At 41.2% G+C, this 17823-nt stretch overlaps 1 long non-coding RNA gene across 1 annotated transcript; it reads right to left on the bottom strand.

The window, feature by feature from the left end:
- Positions 1–14185: 14185 nt before the first annotated feature.
- On the bottom strand, positions 14186–14766 carry LOC118566917. The gene is made up of 3 exons (XR_004933355.1): positions 14680–14766; positions 14342–14604; positions 14186–14266 (listed from the first exon to the last, which is right to left on the bottom strand). It is a non-coding gene; the product is annotated as an uncharacterized LOC118566917 (long non-coding RNA).
- Between the last annotated feature and the right edge of the window lie 3057 nt (positions 14767–17823).

Here is a 17823-nt window from a genome sequence, read left to right as displayed (position 1 = left end):
CATTTTTTATTCCCGGAAAAAACTTTAATTTTAAGTGGAGCAATGCAGTCAATGATATCTGAGACTTTAGAATGAAAGTTATCTACTAGCTCATCTACTGAGTTGCAGCCCAAGGTTGAAGTAGCAGAGTAAGCTTGAATAAAAGTTTCTGTGGCATTGTCCTTAAAGGTGCGTTTTCTTACGATGTCCGTTTGGCTAAATGAGTCACTGGAATTTATGCATTCAAAGCTAACAGAAAAGTGATCAGATAGGGCAACATCAGTTACATTGACCTTTAAAATCTTTAGACCTTTAGTGATGATCAAGTCTAAAATATGTCCCTGTTTGTGCATTGGTTGTTTAACATGTTGAGTTAAACCATAGTTTCTAAGTGTGTCACACAGTTCTTTTGCACTTCTGTCTTCATGGTTGTCAATGTGAAAGTTAAAGTCTCCCACGATAATTAAAAAGTCATATTCAATGCATATCACAGATATGAGGTCACTAAGATCATTAAAAAAGTTTGATGTGGACTTAGGAGGCCTGTAAACATTCAGAAACATAGTTCGTACCGCGCTCTATACCTGTAGAGCCAAATGTTCAAATAAGTCAAATTTTCCCAAAAACATCTTTTTACACTTTAGTAAATAATTAGACAATGTTGCCACTCCTCCACCTTTCCTTTGATGTCTCCTCTCACAAAGAAAATTGTAGTTTGGGGGAGTCGATTCCATCAGAATAGCTGCTTCATTAGATTCATGTTTTTGTTAAAAACATTACATCAAGATTATTGTCAATAATGAAGTCATTAATTAAAAGGGATTTTCCTGACAGAGATATAATGTTTAATAAACCCAGTTTATATGACTTAGTGGTTGATGTTGTCTCTGTGGCAGGTTGCAGGTTGACAGTTTATGACTTTTAAGTACGATTGATTATTCCTGTTTGTTATCCTTTTGCTTTTCTTATTTCTGCCACGTATGATCACAGATATTCCATATTCTCTGACAAGAGGCCCAGGCTGATACTGGAAACTGTCATGTCTGATAAACATGCTGCCAGGGCCCGGTCTGTATCACAGAGAAGTTATCTGAAGGTCCTGAGCACAGGCATGTAGTGGTGGAGTATCTGAGGCTATGCGGCCTTTGGAAGATGCTGGTTTAGTCACAGAGCTGCAGTTGTCAGAATGGCTATGTAGAGAGGAGGTCAGCTGCAGGCCAATCTTAAAAACTTTGTTTGTGTTATGAGAAAATTCCAGAAAATGAACATCTGGGCTTTGTGGAGAAGAGGGGGAGGTGGGTGCTGTCTAGATCGGTGTTCGTGGGGATGGAGGTTTTTGGTTCTCTTTGGAAGATAAAGGGAAGTCCTCTCTTTGTCCTCCTTTTGAGATCTGGGAATCCCCCTGTAATTCTGATGTAGCCTTTTTCTGTGTAATCTTTCTGGCTATCTTTATCTTGGTTTGTTCGGGCTGTACTGGGCTTATCATTTGTTTTGGCACTGGTTGAGCTTTGTTTTGGGACAAAGCTGATGGTGCATGGTTCACAGAATAGAAGATGTTTGAAATCAGCCGTTTTGCACCAGACCTATTTAGAGAGAAACAGTCTCTGTTGAAAAGATGTCTCCTCTCTCAAAAGATGTTAAAGTTGTCTATGAATGTTACAGTTGTTCGTTTGCATGTTCTTTCAGCCATTTGTTTAGCATCAGAACTCTGGAAAAAATCTCATCTCCACACTTAATGGGCACGTGAGGGCCGCTGAGAAATACCTTGACATTAAGGCCATCAACTAAATTCAGCAGACAAATGTAATCCAATACTTCTGATTTTCTCTGGGTGGCGATGCCCAGGGATTCAGCTTGTATGATGAGTTTTTCCAGGGTCGGGCATTTTTTCAAACCTGACCCTAGCCAGATTGATATCGCTCCACCTAGCTCCGTCTAGCTTCACTCACAACCATCTGGGACCTCTCCCATAAAGAGTGATTTCTCCAACCAATTTTATTGTCCAGCCAATCAGGACGCAGGGCTGGAGTTTCATAGATGTGACGTAGTGGAGAAGTGACCGTGAGACTGTTTTGATTCAACAATGGCGGCTCGCATCGAGGAAGCAAGCGTTAACATTGATGCTGCTATTTCTTCCGTGTTGTCCAATCTACTTAATATTGTTTCATTAAAAGAACATCAGAGAACGGCTCTGAAGGCTTTTGTTGGTGGAAACAGTGTTTTCGCCCTTCTCCCGACCGGATTTGGCTAGTTTTGTTTTCCGGGGCGCAACCGTGGCAGAAGCGGCGCCCGTTGCGGACGCTGCGCCCGTGGCGGAGCGGTTAGCATGAACCATGTTAGTAGGATGCCTTTAGTCCTCGACGCGGTCGGCCCGGGATCAACTCCGACATGTGGCGCTTTGCCGCCTGTCTTCCCCCCTCTTCCACCCTCTTCCTGTCAACTCACTGTCATTAAATCGCGTACCACTAGAGCCGCAAACACATATAAAAAAAAAGTTTTGTTTTTTCCTGCGTCGCTCTCATCCGCATCACGGGTTGGCTTCGGTGTGAGTGGTTGAAATAGCAAGTCGATAAAGATGACAGACAAGTGACTTATCCAATCATATGCAAGGATTTTTGATAAGGCCCAGCCTTCAAAAAAGGCAATTCCTATGGATCAGTCCCAGGTGGATGTGAGTCCACAGTTCAAAGGGTTATAAATCAACACCTCTGTGTTTTCTTGTTACAGAAATGTTTAATCCCACTTACAGATGCATTGCATAATATTAGATTCCTTGGCCCTGTGGCGTGTTTTTTCTCTGGTAGCTTACAGTGAAGATTGTTGACATAATTAGGCGCCCGCCTATGCATTGAAAATGCATGGCGGAGGCCTTATGTTATTAGGCGCCCGCCTATGCATTGAAAATGCATGGTGGAGGCCTTATGTTATGCACCTAATAAGGATTTCTTTATTATTATTATTAGGCGCCCGCCTATGCATTGAAAATGCATGGCGGAGGCCTTATGCTATGCACCTAATAAGGGTTTCTTTATTATTATTATTAGGCGCCCGCCTATGCATTGAAAATGCATGGCGGAGGCCTTATGCTATGCACCTAATAAGGGTTTCTTTATTAGGCGCCCGCCTATGCATTGAAAATGCATAGCGGAGGCCTTATGTTATGCACCTAATAAGGGTTTCTTTATTAGGCGCCCGCCTATGCATTGAAAATGCATGGCGGAGGCCTTATGCTATGCACCTAATAAGGGTTTCTTTATTATTAGGCGCCCGCCTATGCATTGAAAATGCATGGCGGAGGCCTTATGCTATGCACCTAATAAGGGTTTCTTTATTAGGCGCCCGCCTATGCATTGAAAATGCATGGCGGAGGCCTTATGCTATGCACCTAATAAGGGTTTCTTTATTATTATTATTATTATAGTACCGTTAATACAGCCCGAACCGTAGGCTGTACCCCCACAAACTATATATCAAAACGTGCGTCTCGACGCCGTGATCAGGGCTTTTTGACTTACAGTTGGAACAGAATTCGCAAAAAACACTTCTTAACACAATTGACCTCTCAATAATGCTCGGCTGAGCACGACACTGGTGTTTTGGTCGGGTGGGGTAGGTGTCGGGCTGCAAGGCAGAAGATCGTAGGTTCGACTCCAAGCTGTGCCAATTTCAGAGAATTACATTTTCACCCAATATTTCATTTCCCTTTGGCTTTAAAAAACGATTTTTTTCATTTAAATCAATAGCCAGATTAATTTATCCAGCATATATCTTAAATATACTAAATAGTACAATAAAACAATCAAATTCATCACAATCTCTTTAATCTTACATATGAAAAGTTATCCCTCGAGCCCTGACGTCAATAGTCCGTCGATTTAAACAAAAATACGCCGCACAGTGCTGGGGTATCGTTAGTGTGTTCAGCTTGAATCAGCAGGTTAGGGTAGCAGGTCGACCGCCCCAAGATGGCGGCCGTATTCAAATTCATCACAATCTCTTTAATCTTACATATGAAAAGTTATCCCTCGAGCCCTGACGTCAATAGTCCGTCGATTTAAACAAAAATACGCCGCACAGTGCTGGGGTATCGTTAGTGTGTTCAGCTTGAATCAGCAGGTTAGGGTAGCAGGTCGACCGCACCAAGATGGCGGCCGTATTCAAATTCATCACAATCTCTTTATTCTTACATATGAAAAGTTATCCCTCGAGCCCTGACGTCAATAGTCCGTCGATTTAAACAAAAATATGGTATGGTTAGTGTGTTCAGCTTGAATCAGCAGGTTAGGGTAGCAGGTGGACCGCCCCAAGATGGCGGCCGTAATTCGAGGGGCGCTGTGTATTATTCAGAGCAGACAAGCAGTACTCTTTGAGTTCCGGGTCAGAGGTGAACTCCTCCATCTTGTGGCTTGCTGTGCTGTGCTGTGCTGTGCTGCCGTTTTTCCTAAATTACTGAAGGATATTGTTGAATGAAGTCCAATTTACCCAGACGAAGGGTGTTCCATTGGGTGTTTTCCTTGCAACTACGTGACGGTGAGTCGTTTATTTAATGTCGGTTTTATATTATGGTAGAAATGCGGTGGCTAGGCTACACGGCACTGAGGGATGGAAGAGCTGCATGAAGCTGACACCCCACCCACAGAAAAAACTCCGTTAAAGCCGGGCGTACACTGTACGAGTTTTTCAGTCGTGGTACTTATATACATCTCAAACTGTGCGAGGGAACCGCGGGGTTTAAAAGTTCACCGCTCACGATCTGTGCGGCGCGACGCTCGGACGAGACCGGACTGCTCACACTGTACGTCGTGTCCCCTCTGGGACCGCTCACTGTGGTGGCAGAGGCAGGCGAGCGACGGCAGGTGACAGGGACCCAGAGCAGGGGTTCGAGCCCAGCTCTGGCGAGGCCCGCAGGAGGCACCGGGCGTCAGGGGAACGGAGGGGAGAGAGAGGAGGGACGAGACGCACCGGCGGCCGCGCGGCACGGCAGGTCGCCTGGCCCGCCCCCCCAACAAGCGGAGGAGTGCCGAAACAGGCAGCCAGCGCAGCCAGCGCGTTGCGCGGACCGCGGAGGAGTGCCGAAACAGGCAGCAAGCGCGTTGCGCGGAGGAGTGCCGAAACAGGCGGCCAGCGCGTTGCGGACCGCGGAGGAGTGCCGAAACAGGCGGTCAGCGCGTTGCGGACCGCGGAGGAGTGCCAAAACAGGCGGCCAGCGCATTGCGCGGACCGGACGGCTCGCCCTCCCCAACACCGGCCGGAGGTTGCTTCAGGGACGCCCGCTTCCCTCCCTCCGCTGGCGGGGACGGAGAGGAGGGGAGGGCGCCCCCTCGTAGCTCTGCTTGAACAACAGGATGCGCTCACAAAAACCTCACGACAGCCGACTGAATTTCAAACATGTTTGATTTTCACCGATCGTCCGATTCCTGATCTGGAGGTAGTCGTGAGAAGCCAGTCCCCCCTCCTCCCCCCCTCTACGATCAAGCTGAAATTCGGCCGATTCAAAAAATGCTCGCACGACTGAAGAATCGGCCCGAAAAGGGGAAAAACTCGTACAGTGTACGCCCGGCTTAAATAGACGGAATGGTTAGTGCTTCGCTTGTGCAGGTTTGTGCCGTAAAAATTAGCGTTTGTGCTGTTTTGGTTTTGAAGATATTAAAGAATATTTGTTAAGGTCATCCAGAATTCACCATCTCCCCATTTTGCTTCGAATCCGATCAAACTGGGCTACTTTTTTTAGTGCTTCGTTTGTGCAGGTTTGTGCCGTTAAAATTATCGTTTGTGCTGCTTTGGTTTCGGAGATATTATGAATTTTAATTTCAACCGATGACGTCATCCCAGCCCGCCGCTTCAAAATAAAGTGCTACGGTAAATCATATGTTATTGCCGTCACTGGAAAAAACGTAAGTCTTTTTAATATATTTCTACTGATAAATCAGTAACATTACTATGAAGTTGTGTCATCTACCGAGCCCCCCCCCTACAGCATTCTTATAAAATGATTTATATATTCCTGCTTATTGGCAAAGATCTCTTGGGACACATGTTTTTGTTTCTTTTTTTTTAGTTTCCTGACTGAGGGGAGAGGCTGAAACAGTCTCTGTGCAGGATGGCTGGCGTCCTTAATGATGTTCCTCATTTGTGTAAAAAGATGTGGTCAGATCTACCTTTTGGTCTCAACACTTTTCTCAAGAAAGCAGTTATTAATTTTATATTTTTCTTTTATCATGCAAGTTGTTTTAGCTGCTATTGTAAAATGTGTGTTATATTGTTTGTACTTTATTCCTGAATAGATATTGCGATTTATTTTGTCTCATTTAAAGAACTTTACTTTAGATAGCAATGTCAAGTGACATTGCCAAAAAAGGCATTTCATTTATTAGAATGTTCAACTGTTTTCATAAAGTCTATTTTTCCTAATCAGAAGGGTTTATTCTTCTTCGAGAGTATAATGTTTATAACATTTTCAAACAATAACTTGGTTATAGTTGATCTTAGTAGTCATAGTTCATTACTCCTCTGAATTAATTAGAATAGCAAACCTTTATTGCTCTACAATAGGGAGATTTGGGGGTGTCTGCACCTAACAAAAGGGCAATTAAAGTATACAGGCTTATATAACGCAGAAAACATACCCAAACTAAAATCAATAACAGAAAAACTGCAAAAAATAAATCACACTGGTCAGCCTATAAAGTAAAACAATATTAAAATTCATAATATCTCTGAAACCATAGTAGCACAAACGTTAATTTTAACGGCACAAAGATGCACAAACACAGCACTAAAGAAGTTGACCACTCTGGTTTGCTTTGGCTCCAGCTCAGCACCAGCAAAGGAATAACAATGTAGCGCTTTATTTTGCAGCGGCGACCTGTGGTGACGTCACCGGCCGGAATTAAAACTTATATTATCTGCGAAACCAAAGCAGCATAAACGCTAATTTTAACGGCACAAATTTGCACAAACGAAGCACTAAAGAAGTTGACCAGCTTGGTTGGATTCAAAGCAAAATGATGGGATGGTGAACTCTAGATGAACTTAACAAATATTCTTTAATATCTTCAAAACCAAAACAGCACAAACGCTAATTTTAACGGCACAAATGTGCACAAACCAAGCACTAACCATTCCGTCTATTTAACTGAGTTTTTTCTGTGAGTGGGGTGTCAGCATCTGACACATGGCCTTTGGTGAGCTTTGGTGACATTAAGTATTGGCACCCTTTTTGAGGAACTTCCCAGTACAGGATTTGGACCAAACTAACAGAGTACAATCACCCGGTGATACTGGACACAACCATAGACATATATAAAGAGTAGACCCCGCATCGACCGCTCTCGCCTATAGGCGCTGACGAGATTTAGGGGCGCCATCTTGGGGCGGTCGACAACTCCCCTCAGTCTAATGTGTTAACCAGGTGTAGAGTCAATTTTAATCAACTATAACTCGTTTAATGTTGAACTAATTTTCACATTTGTTTAGCTTAAAACTTTAAAACTATAGCTATTATAACAAATGGTCCAGTGCGTTTAAATAATCTTAGTGGGGTTAAAAGTAATAGAATATTCTGACATGATGTATGTATGTTTCAAAACACAGCCACACACACATTTTTTATAATTTTTTTATTGCTATATAAACAAACACATTTGTACATGTACATATGTACATATACTTCCCAAAAAGAACCCGTGATGGGCGAAATCTGTAAAGTAGTAACCTTTATTTTTTTTACAATTATTATATACAATTAAATACACTATAGTATATTGAAACCATAGAACAAAACCTTTTTACCGGCCCAAGCATTTGTTTAACAAATGAAAGTACTATATAAACGTTTTTTTTTTTAATTATTATTTACAAATAAGCTGTAAAATAATAATTTTAATCAATACGAACTGAAGGCTTCAAATTGCGGAGATCAGCGTGGCCCACCGCGACCCGAGTCATTGGATTAGAACGGGAGAAAATTTAAAATTATTATAAAAAAAAATACAAAGTACAGTAGGACAAATAGTGACTCGTGTGTATTTCACTGCTCTTTTGACTGAGGCGCTGCATCCGTGACTCCGGTCTGTAGCGTTTTTTTCTTCTAAAGCCCGCGGTGCAGGTGAGTTTTTTTTTCGGAAGAAGAACACATTTTTATCGGTAGTTGTCACTCTTTTTTTCAAAAAAGATTCTTATAAACCGACACGCCACCTGATGAGAACTGTAATGAACGGCTCATCAATGCAAATCCGTGAAGCAGCGAGACCGTGAAAGGTGAACCGCAATATAGCGAGGGTTCACTCTATATATATATATATATATATATATATATATATATATATATGCTGTTTATTCACTAATGTCTAACAACAACTTTATCTCCTAGTATTAGAAAACTTACATTCTGATCAAAAATATAAACAATGTCTTTTCATCTTGCTTGTGAAAAGTTATCCCTCGAGCCCTGACATAAATAATCCCTCGATTTAAACAAAAATGAGCCGCACAGTGCTGAGGCATCATTAGTGTGTCAGCTTGAATCAGCAGGATTAGGTATCAAGTTGACCGCCCCAAGGTGGCGCCCGTAATTTCTGCGCAGCGACAGTCAATGCGGGGTCTACTCTTATATTATGTCTATGGACACAACCATGTTAGCGGCTAACGCTTAGCATGTTGCTAACCGGAAGTAGCTCTAGGAAGGTCTCACCAACTTCTGCTTCACAGAGTTTGTACTTCCTTTAGTAGTTTGTAATGCCTTTAACATTTTTATTCACATATTTCATTTTTTCATGTTACATTGAAGTATTTAATCTTGTTTTAATAACACCAATTTTCCATGCTGCTTGGATGCAGACCTTCTCCTGTCGACTGTTTTTTTTGGGGAGGCTTAGTTGCTAAAGGAGGCCGATCTGACACATGGCCTTTGGTGAGCTTTGGTGACATTAAGTATTGGCACCCTTTTTGAGGAACTTCCCAGTACAGGATTTGGACCAAACTAACAGAGTACAATCACCTGGTGATACTGGACATAACCATGTTAGCAGCTAACGCTTAACATGTTGCTAACCGGAAGTAGCTCTAGGAAGGTCTCACCAACTTCTGCTTCACAGAGTTTGTACTTCCTTTAGTAGTTTGTAATGCCCTTAACATTTTTATTCACATATTTCATTTTTTCATGTTACATTGAAGTATTTAATCATGTTTTAATAACACCAATTTTCCATGCTGCTTGAATGCAGACCTTCTCCTGTCGGCTGGTTTTGACGAGGACAAATCCTTTTCACACTCAGAAGATTTGATTTAAAATCCCCAAGCGATAAAAGCCTACGACCAAGGAACTCGGAAGCTTTGCCTTTGACGGTTACGCGCACCACCAGGCGGGCGCCTTCTTCAACTTCTTCAGAAGTTGAACGTTTCTAGTTATTATTATTATTATTATAGTACCGTTAATACAGCCCGAACCGTAGGGTCTACCCCCACATACTATATATCGAAACGTTGGTCTCGACGCAGCGATCAGGGCTTTTTGTACTTGACGCCGTTTCGACTTACATTTGGAACAAAATTCGCAAAAAACACTTCTTAACACAATTGACCTCTCAATAAAGCTTGGCTGAGCACGACACTGGTGTTTTGGTCGAGTGGGTTAGGTGTCGGGCTGCAAAGCAGAAGATCGAAAGTTCGAATCCAAGCTGTGCCAATTTTAGAGAATTACATTTTCACCCAATATTTCATTTCCCTTTGGCTTTAAAAAACGATTTTTCAATTTAAATCAATACAGTTCACCTCATGCCTTTAACTTTTTTATTCACATATTTAATTTTTTCATGCTACATTGAAGTATTTAATCATGTTTTAATAACACCAATTTTCCATGCTGCTTCGATGCAGACCTTCTCCTGTTGGCTGTTGGCTCATTAGCAGCCTCATTTGTTGTGGTCTCTTGTCATTCACACAGAACAATAAACCGTGCCAGCCGACATGAGTTTTACAAACGGCAAAGCTTTGTCTTAAGCAGTAACGTGCCTCTACTCCGCGCTGCGTTCTCAGACCAGTGTGATGCGTTCCCGAGCGTCAGAAAGCTGCATTTAGGAGCATGGGACATTTCTAATTTACAATAATATATATTTTTTTTACAAGTAACAATTAAATAACTTGAACAGCTGGTATAAATGAATGATGATAAAGGAATTTATTTAACATGTTTTGGGACAGTTTGTATTCAGACGTTTTAAGAAAACATTAAAGTATTTTATGTATTGTTTATTAATTTATTTTATATTATACTTAATCTCCTCCTTTTCCTGTATAATCCTGCCTCAAGCATTTCGCTGGCTCTCCTTATTATTGTAAACTTTGTAATGTAACGAGAGTTCAGGGACATCCTACAATCAGGCTTAGGCTACTGGAGGACATCAGGGCCAGTTTTTCTCACTCTACTGATTTCTACTGTTCTCCAGTTTTGCATTGCATTGCATTGAAATGAAAGTCACATTTCCTGCCACAGTTGTTTGCTGCTTCTCCACCGAAGCCAGGCCTGCAAGCTCTCCACCATCAGCCATCACTTATCAGTTACCCTCCTTCACTGCCTTGAATGTTAGTCATACTCAAAAACTGCTAGTTGAAAGAATAATTAATTTCATTATTATTTTCTGTTTAAATATCCAGTCATATTCACTGAATTAGAACATCTTTTTAGAATGTTTTTTAGTCTGAAAATGACAAGTACCTTTTGAAATTAACCTTAATGCAGGTACCAAATTTGTCCTTAAACCACAATAATTGTATTTATTTTACTACTATAATGTACTATTTTAATCTTAAATCTTATTTTTATTAGTTGGGATGGCTGCCAGCACAACACTGCATTATGTCCTCGTGACAGAAATCATCGCTAGAAAAATGCATTATCATCATTCAACAATGATTACTGAAAAAGACGTACTTCGTTCCTGCAGTTCCTATACTGTCCACGAGTGGCGCTGTGTGAGCAGACAACAAGCAGTACTCTTTGAGTTCCGGGTCAGAGGTGAACTCCTCCGTCTTGTGGCTGCTATTGCTTGCTGTGCTGTGCTGCCGTTTTTCCTAAATTACTGAAGGATATTGTTGAATCAAGTCCAATTTACCCAGACGAAGGGTGTTCCATTGGGTGTCCATTGGGTGTCAGTGCTGAACATGACATGAGAGTGAGGATTTTCGGTAAGTTGATTTCTCCTCCGCTGCGCACACACACACACACACACACACACGCGCGCGCGTATACATATAAACTGTAGGACCCGACAGAGTTTGCCCTGGAAATAAGTACGGCTGGATTCCGTCAAAAGTCCGGTTTCTGTCAAGAAACTCTTTAAAAAAATCCATATCGCTATCAGATGATGATAGCTCCACGCAAGGACGTGAAGAGACTGTTGGAGGGGCAGGTGCTCAAAGTTAAAAGAGGGAACATGGGGCACGGATTTAAAACACGATACAGAAACATACCTTGCTATACAACCGGCTGAACTGTACCAACCCTTACTATAAAGAATGTAACATGGAATCAAGGGCGTACGTTTGATTTGAACTTTGGTAGGGACACTATTGGTCCAAAGCTTCATTGGTCCTACACAATATGCATGCTCCTATTTTTTGATGCTTGATTTGAGCATTAGGATGCGTTTTGCCTGTCTAAAAAGAAAAGGCAGCATTATTTGCTACATTTATACAAATTTTATAAGCACGACACACACTATATGCTGTTTGTTTATCTTTAAAGCATCACAGGATCTGATCAATGTCGAATTGGGACTTTTTCCCACTTTGAAAAAGTTTGCATTTGAACTTACCAGCAACAGAGACAGATGGTAAATACGTGCCTATTAAACCAAATATATTCAAAATATGTCTGTTGTCTAGATATATCCTGTATTTTATTTTGAAGATATAGAAATGTGCAGAGATAAACCCCACCCTTATTCTTTTTTTAAATCTAAGAAACTCTGTCAGCATCATAAAACACAGCAAAATTATACATTCAAGGGACTGCAAATAAATGTATTGTATTTACTTTGCACTGGAAGTAGAATTGTCACTGACACTGACAGCATTTCAAATTTTAAATTCAAACTTCAACAAATGTACAACTGCACTGTAGTTACTCTTTTTAGCCCATTTCATGTAATTTATCTTAACATTCCAAACACATTTCTTACATCATATATCTGAAGTGTAGATAACAGCTTCTCCTTACCTACATCCTCTCAGACAACTAATTATTTCCCTAACAATAGTGAGATTTCAATGTTTAAATGTGCAGTAAATCTTAATACATAAGGAGCATGGAGGACCCAATACTGTACTTTAAGTAAGATTAGTGACACCAAGACTGAGTTGTCACATGAGTGGTTGTCCATTTCATTATTGAAATGAGAACATATTAATATACTATTGGGATATACTAGTAAGACTATTAAAGAACAGCAGATTAATCTTTAAGATATGTAAAGGCCTATATTAAATTAATTTTGCAACCACATCAATAGATTAAATAATTTTTTCTTTTTGTCTTATTAAAATTGGTGGGGGTGTCGGCGACGTTGCAGCGTAAACAGGGGCGTAATGCAGCCGCTGTCGGGTGAACATTATTGCACACTGATAGCGCAAAGAAAACTAAAATGATGCGGCGTGCTGCTGCTGCAGCGCATTGACTCTGCTTCTCCCGGCACCGTCTAGCGATCACCACCTCCCCTCCGCCGCTATTTAAGTAGAACAATGACCAGTGCAAAATTAAGTTCTATTTACCGAAGATGAAGTGTAGACTGCACATTCTGTTGTAGTATGATGGCTCCCACAGTCCATTGAGATTGTCTGCCTGCATCCTTTTCATGGATATTATTAATTTCTTTCTTCTTTCCTCGTCCTTTGGTAAATGACAGAAACGTACATCCGACGATTTGGAATGCCTCTGTGTGCAACCGGGAGCACAACAAGTCGTAGACATTGTTTAGATTCCAAAAATAAACTAACTAAAAGTACGTTCTAAACACCCGTTTTGTAATGATAGTAGACGGGAACAGTTCTGCTTTTGCCTACCCGCGGGACCCGGATGTAGCGCGGACGTCACGCATGACGTCACACGTGAACTGGTCTATAGTGCATCGTGACAAACAGAGCGTTGGGACTTGCTCAACAGCGGGTCCGCTGAGTGACATCACAAAATGGGAGGTGACAGTACTATTCTGGAACAAGATGGGTTCCTCCACATAAACATGATTAAAAGAAAATTATTCTTAACTAAAAAAAACATATAATTTATTGCACAGTATGTAGTAGTTTTATATTTAAAGTACTTTCAGCAGTTTGATTTCTGATTTTGACCGGACTTCTCCTTTAAGCAGAAACGTGCCTCTACTCAGCGCTGGTTCTCAGACCAGTGTGATGCGTTCGCGAGCGTCAGAAAGCTATGGTGCATTCAGGAGAATAAGACATTTCTAATTTACAAGGAAAGGCACATAAAACCAAACACAGCCCGAACCGTAGTGTCTACCCCCACAAACTATATATCAAAACGTGCGTCTCGATGCCGTGAAGTGTGCTATTTGTACTTCACTCCATTTCCAGTTACCATGGCAACGAAATTAGCGAAAAACCACTATTGCCTGTTTAAAGTTTGTTCTGTTTTTCAGTTAATAAATATGTTTATGTCAATGTCAGAAGTGCCTTTTTGGGGCTAAAGACAAAATAACCAAAGCTGTTGATCTGTGATCGACAGTACTCCATTGCAAAAAGTTATATATTACAATATACATGCTAAATTATGGGAAAACCACAAGGAAAGCAACTTAAAAAATCCAAATAAACAACAAATGTAACAAAACAGAAAAAGCAGTGCAAGCCTCTAAGTAAACTAGGAGTTTATTTCACAAGTGCACAATGATAGAAAAAGGCTTCTTTTAAAAATGTTGCCAACTTTGGAACAGTGCTTGTAATGGTTTCATTCTAGGGCCCCACAATTCCTAGCAATGCAAGGGAGAACCACCCATGCAGATAAAGACAGCAAACATTGAAAATGGAAACATAAGATTGTTGTTGCTAAGTATCTGGTTGCTACAACTTCCAGAAGGTGTAGGTTTTGTTTGTGTCACATTAATGTCATGTTTGCCTTGAGATGTCGGGCCCACATGCAGAAACACACTCGGTAACCAAGGGTAAGTTTAAAAGGTTTATTTGTTTACACAGACAAGTATGCTAGGCGGCGAAGCTAATCTGTGGGCTGGAAGGAACTCGGGCAGGAACTCGGGCGGCAGGGAACCAGGTCGATCTGGAGGTGAGGGAAGAACGTTAATTCTCGGAGAGGAAAGCTCTAAGGAAAGTAGTCAGGTGAACGTAAGCTTACCACGAGGTGCTAGAAACCTGACCGGGGAGGACGGCAGTGTGACTCAGCTGGATGTTGGTCGTAGGTGTCCGGGCGGCTGGGAGCGTGGCGAGAGGTCCGAGCAGCACCGGGGAATCCAGGACAACGGATGGAACCTGGGGGTCGTTGGAAGTGCGTCTCGTCCGCGAAGCAAGGCTCCACTCGAGAGGAACGAGGGAATTCCGGAAGGTGACTCGAGGAGGACTGAGGAGCGTGAAGAAGGACGAAGGAGCACGAAGAGGTACCTGGGAGACACAAAGGGTGGCGGTTAGCGTGGGAGCTAAGTCTTGGTGGCGAGAGGTCGAGGCTGGTAGGCATACCACAACGGTAACACTCAGGCATCCACCCGTTGTCCGAGTGCAGATCTTATAGTGCAGCTCCGGTGCTGCTGACGAGCTGCAGGTGCGTCTGCTCCGCTCACCAGCCAACCACGAACACCTGTGGACGAAGCAAAGGATGGCAACAGGCTGCATGGCCCTGCCAGCTGAGTCCTGACAATTAACATATTTAAATATTATGTTGAGCACACCTTTTTGTTATATGTTACCCATAAACACATTGAATCTGGTACAGAAATGTCCAGTGCTGAAATGGCTGCAGACTTTCCGGGCTGGGCTCTATAGTCACCACAGGTGCTGTCCAGTGCCTAATCCAATGAGACTCTGAGTGCTAATGGAGGTAAGGCCCTGTCTTAAGTTTTGACCCGTGGCAAAAGGTTAAATACTAAAATATTGGAAAATCTTGGGGTATTTGTCTTACCTTCCACAGTGTCAGCACACTGATTCAATTGGTTTTAGTGTCTTCCCTGTGTTGTTTTCTGATGTTTCTTTAATGACAACAGTTTACATAGAAGACAGACATTTTGCCTTCCTGCACACAAATCTTTTTTCAAACACTTGTATCAAACCTCTGCTTAAGAAGAACCTCTAAAAACATTTGATTTAAAATCCCCAAGCAATAAAAGCCTACAACCAAGGATAATTTTTAAACAACCAAAGATATTTGAAATAAGCAGCATCCGATCTGAACAGCTTACAATTTCCATTCCACCACATACAGAGAGAGACACATTTATAATTCTTACAAGCTCTTAACAGATATACCTTACACCCTACAAAAGCTCAGCCTAACCAACACTCAGAAGCTTTGCCTTTAACGGTTACGCACACCACCAGGCGGGCGCCTTCTTCAACTTCTTCAGAAGTTGAACGTTTCTAGTTATTATTATTATTATTATTATTATAGTACCGTTAATACAGCCTGAACCGTAGGCTGTACCCCCACAAACTATATATCAAAACGTGCGTCTCGACGTCGCGATCAGGGCTTTTTGTACTTGACGCCGTTTTGACTTACAGTTGGAACAGAATTCGCAAAAAACACTTTTTAACACAATTGACCTCTCAATAATGCTCGGCTGAGCACGACACTGGTGTTTTGGTCGAATGGGTTAGGTGTCGGGCTGCAAAGCAGAAGATCGTAGGTTCGACTCCAAGCTGTGCCAATTTCAGAGAATTACATTTTCACCCAATATTTCATTTCCCTTTGGCTTTAGAAAACGATTTTTTCATTTAAATCATTAGCCAGATTAATTTATTCAGCATATATCTTAAATATACCAAATACAATATTTCATTTCCCTTTGGCTTTAAAAAACGATTTTTTCATTTAAATCAATAGCCAGATTAATTTATCCAGCATATATCTTAAATATACCAAATACAATATTTCATTTCCCTTTGGCTTTAAAAAACGATTTTTTTCATTTAAATCAATAGCCAGATTAATTTATCCAGCATATATCTTAAATATACCAAATAGTACAATAAAACAATCAAATTCATCACAATCTCTTTAATCTTACATATGAAAAGTTATCCCTCGAGCCCTGACGTCAATAGTCCGTTGATTTAAACAAAAATACGCCGCACCGTGCCGGGGTATGGTTAGTGTGTTCAGCTTGAATAAGCAGGTTAGGGTAGCAGGTGGACCGCCCCAAGATGGCGGCCGTAATTCGAGGGGCGCTGTGTATTATTCAGAGCAGACAAGCAGTACTCTTTCAGTTCCGGGTCAGAGGTGAACTCCTCCATCTTGTGGCTTGCTGTGCTGTGCTGCCGTTTTTCCTAAATTACTGAAGGATATTGTTGAATGAAGTCCAATTTACCCAGACGAAGGGTGTTCCATTGGGTGTTTTCCTTGCAACTACGTGACGGTGAGTCGTTTATTTAATGTCGGTTTTATATTATGGTAGAAATGCGGTGGCTAGGCTACACGGCACTGAGGGATGGAAGAGCTGCATGAAGCTGACACCCCACCCACAGAAAAAAACTCTGTTAAATAGACGGAATGGTTAGTGCTTCGCTTGTGCAGGTTTGTGCCGTTAAAATTAGCGTTTGTGCTGTTTTGGTTTTGAAGATATTAAAGAATATTTAAGGTCATCCAGAATTCACCATCTCCCCATTTTGCTTCGAATCCGATCAAACTGGGCTACTTTTTTTAGTGCTTCGTTTGTGCAGGTTTGTGCCGTTAAAATTATCGTTTGTGCTGCTTTGGTTTCGGAGATATTATGAATTTTAATTTCAACCGATGACGTCATCCCAGCCCGCCGCTTCAAAATAAAGTGCTACGGTAAATCATATGTTATTGCCGTCACTGGAAAAAACGTAAGTCTTTTTAATATATTTCTACTGATAAATCAGTAACATTACTATGAAGTTGTGTCATCTACCGAGCCTCCCCCCCCTACAGCATTCTTATAAAATGATTTATATATTCCTGCTTATTGGCAAAGATCTCTTGGGACACATGTTTTTGTTTTTGTTTTTTTAGTTTCCTGACTGAGGGGAGAGGCTGAAACAGTCTCTGTGCAGGATGGCTGGCGTCCTTAATGATGTTCCTCATTTGTGTAAAAAGATGTGGTCAGATCTACCTTTTGGTCTCAACACTTATCTCAAGAAAGCAGTTATTAATTTTATATTTTTCTTTTATCATGCAAGTTGTTTTAGCTGCTATTGTAAAATGTGTGTTATATTGTTTTGTACTTTATTCCTGAATAGATATTGCGATTTATTTTGTCTCATTTAAAGAACTTTACTTTAGATAGCAATGTCAAGTGACATTGCCAAAAAAGGCATTTCATTTATTAGAATGTTCAACTGTTTTCATAAAGTCTATTTTTCCTAATCAGAAGGGTTTATTCTTCTTCGAGAGTATAATGTTTATAACATTTTCAAACAATAACTTGGTTATAGTTGATCTTAGTAGTCATAGTTCATTACTCCTCTGAATTAATTAGAATAGCAAACCTTTATTGCTCTACAATAGGGAGATTTGGGGGTGTCTGCACCTAACAAAAGGGCAATTAAAGTATACAGGCTTATATAACGCAGAAAACATACCCAAACTAAAATCAATAACAGAAAAACTGCAAAAAATAAATCACACTGGTCAGCCTATAAAGTATA

The sequence above is a fragment of the Fundulus heteroclitus genome, chromosome 19, assembly GCF_011125445.2.
Source record: "Fundulus heteroclitus isolate FHET01 chromosome 19, MU-UCD_Fhet_4.1, whole genome shotgun sequence".
NCBI classification, from domain to species: Eukaryota; Metazoa; Chordata; class Actinopteri; order Cyprinodontiformes; family Fundulidae; genus Fundulus; species Fundulus heteroclitus.
This window is presented reverse-complemented; position numbering and strand designations above follow the sequence as displayed.